Consider the following 3384-nt stretch of genomic DNA (forward strand, 5'->3'; position numbering starts at 1 on the left):
ATCCACAGTGCAAAAATTTTCTCCACCCACTAAGTATATGAAGTGATATGCTGTGCAAAGTGTTCATCAGTGGCTTTTTTACACCCCCCCATGAAACCATAGACATATAATCCAAAGTCTCTGCTTACAAAGGAGAGTCATTTTTCTTGGACCTGTCTTCGTAAAATATGTTGCATTTTGCCTTGTGAATGGCTTTGCAAAATGGTATTGGTATGGACACATATGCCTACATGCAGACACTTTAAATTTTATCTTCCTTGAACTCTCAAAAATATCAAGAAATTAATAATACAATCATGCACATCTGCTCAGAAGAAGTTCTGCTGAATTCAATGGGACTTCTTCCCAGATAAGGGTGATTAAGCTTTTTTTTTTTAAGATTTTATTAAGATTTTAAACTAATACTACAAACATCAATCATCAAATACATCAGATGTACTGGGGTCAGTCCCCTACTACATATCTTTTAATATTCTATAGTCATATTCAAATCCATTTGTAATAACTTAAAGACATCTTTAAATCTAAGCCAAGTTCCATCTATAAACATTTTATATGAATTTTCTTTATACGAAGTTGCTAATGTTACCTTAATATTTCTCTCCCATAGCTTTTGCCACTTTTCTAATTCAATATATCCAAAATTTTGTGCCCATGTTATCATAGTTTCCTTAACCTGTTCCTCTTCCATTTTCCTGTCAAGTAGGAAATCATATAATCTTTTAATCATTTTCTCATCTGATTTAAGCATTGCTTGATCCAATGCTGTTAAGTCCTTATAAACCCCCCATGCTTTACAATCTTTAACGTATCTTGATTGCATCTGCACCTTATGCCACCAAGAGATATTAAATCCCTGTTCTTGTGTTTCTTGATCTAGTGATGATTAAGCTTGTAGTACAATCTTACATATTTCTCTGCATTGAGTTCAATGCTGCTTACTCCGGGGTATGTGAGTGCAATATTCCTGTCTAAATCTCTGAGTAAGTAGGTATATGCTTGCAAATGCATATATATTGATATTTAAGTCTCAATGCACTTCTTTCCATCCATCTTTTCCTGTCAATATTGCTACCACATGTGTTTCAGTTGCAGTTGGGCTGTGATAGAACAACCACATCCATTGTGATATTAAGCATTCTGTAAACGCTAAATGGCTCCTTCATGGATCACTGCCTTGTTGTGGCGAAGGGGCTTGCTTAACTCAATGAAGCTATGAGCTATGCCGTGCAGGGCCACCCAAGACAGACAGGTCATAGCAGAGAGCTCTGACAAAACGTGATCCACTGGAGAAGGAAATGGCAACCCACTCCAGTATCTTTGCCATGAAAACCCCATGGACAGTACCAAAAGGCAAAAACATATGACTCCGGAAGATTACCCCCTCAGGTCGGAAGGTGTCCAATATGCTACTGGGGAAGAGCGGAGGGCTAGTACTAGTAGTGTCAGAAAAAATGAAGCAACTAGGTCAAAGCCAAAAGGACACTCAGTTGCAGATGTATCTGGTAGTGAAAGGAGAGTCCGATGCTGCAAGGATCTATACTCCATAGGAACCTGGAATGTAAGATCCATGAATCAAGGCAAGCTGGATGTGGTCAAACAAGAGATGACAAGACTGAACATCGACATCTTAGGAATCAGTGAACTAAAATGGGCAGGAATGGGTGAATTTAATTCAGATGACCATCAGGTATACTAATGTGGGCAAGAATCCCTCAGAAGAAATGGAGTAGCCTTCATAGTCAATAAAAGAGTAGGAAAAGCAGTACTGGGATACAATCTCCAAAATGACAGAATGATCTCAGTTCGAATTCAAGGCAAACCATTCAACATCACAGTAGTCCAAGTCTATGCCCCAACCACTGATGCTGAAGAGGCTGAAGTTGACCGGTTCTATGAAGGCCTCCAACACCTTCTAGAATTAACACCCAAAAATGATGTCCTTATCATCATGGGGGATTGGAATGCTAAAGTAGGAACCCAAAAGATAACCAGAATAACAGGCAAGTTTGGCCTTGGAGTACAAAATGAAGCAGGGCACAGGCTGGTAGAATTTTGTCAAGAGAATACGACGGTCATAGCAAACACTCTTTTCCAACAACCCAAGAGACGACTCTACACATGGACATCACCAGACGGTCAACACAGAAATCAGATTGACTATGTGCTCTGCAGCCAAAGATGGAGAAGCTCTGTACAGTCAGTAAAAACTAGACCAGGAGCTGACTGTGGCTCAGATCATGAGCTTCTTGTTGCAAAATTTAGACTTAACTGGAAGAAAGTAGGGGAAAGCACTAGGCCACTCAGGTATGACCTAAATCATATCCCTGATGAATATACAGTAGAGGTGACAAACAGATTTAAGGAATTAGATCTGATAGATAGAGTGCCTGAAGAACTATGGATGGAGATTCGCAACATTGTACAAGAGGTAGCAACTAAAAAAAATCCCAAAGAAAAAGAAATGCAAGAAAGCAAAATGGCTGTCTGAGGAAGCTTTACAAATAGCTGAGGAAAGAAGGGAAGTGAAAGGCAAGGGAGAAAAGGAAAGATACACTCAACTGAATGCAGAATTCCAGAGAATAGCTAGAAGAAATAAGAATGCCTTCTTAAATGAACAGTGCCAAGAAATAGAAGAAAACAAGAGAATAGGGAGGGCCAGAGATCTCTTCAAGAAAATTGGAGATATGAAGGGAACGTTTCATGCAAAGATGGGCATGATAAAGGATCAAAATAGCAGGGACCTAACTGAGGCAGAAAGATTACGAACAGATGCCAAGATTACACAGAGGAACTATACAAGAAAGAGTTTATCATCCCTGATAACCACAATGGGGTGGCCACTGACCTCGAGCCAGACATCCTGGAATGTGAAGTCAAATGGGCCTTAGGAAGTTTGAGCAACAACAAAGCTAGTGGAGGTGACAGTATTCCAGCTGAGCTATTCAAAATCTTAAAAGATGATGCAGTAAAAGTGCTACACTCAATATGCCAGCAAATTTGGAAAACTCAACAGTGGCCACAGGATTGGAAAAGGTCAGTTTACATTCTGATCCCAAAGAACAGCAATGCCAAAGAATGTTCAAACTACTGCACCATTGCATTCATTTCACTTGTTAGCAAAGTTATGCTCAAAATCCTACAAGCTAGGCTCCAGTGTGGACCGAGAACTGCCAGAAGTACAGGCAGGATTTCGAAGAGGGAGAGGAACTAGAGATCAAATTGCCAACATACGCTGGATCATGGAGAAAGCTAGGGAGTTCCAGAAAAACATCTACTTCTGCTTCATTGACTATGCTAAAGCCTTTGATTGTGTGGATCACAACAAACTGTGGCAAGTTCTTAAAGAGATGGGAATACCTGACCATCTTATTTGTCTCTTGA

Source organism: Varanus komodoensis, unplaced genomic scaffold (genome assembly GCF_004798865.1).
Source record: "Varanus komodoensis strain SLA01 unplaced genomic scaffold, ASM479886v1 scaffold22, whole genome shotgun sequence".
In the NCBI taxonomy this organism is placed as follows: Eukaryota; Metazoa; Chordata; class Lepidosauria; order Squamata; family Varanidae; genus Varanus; species Varanus komodoensis.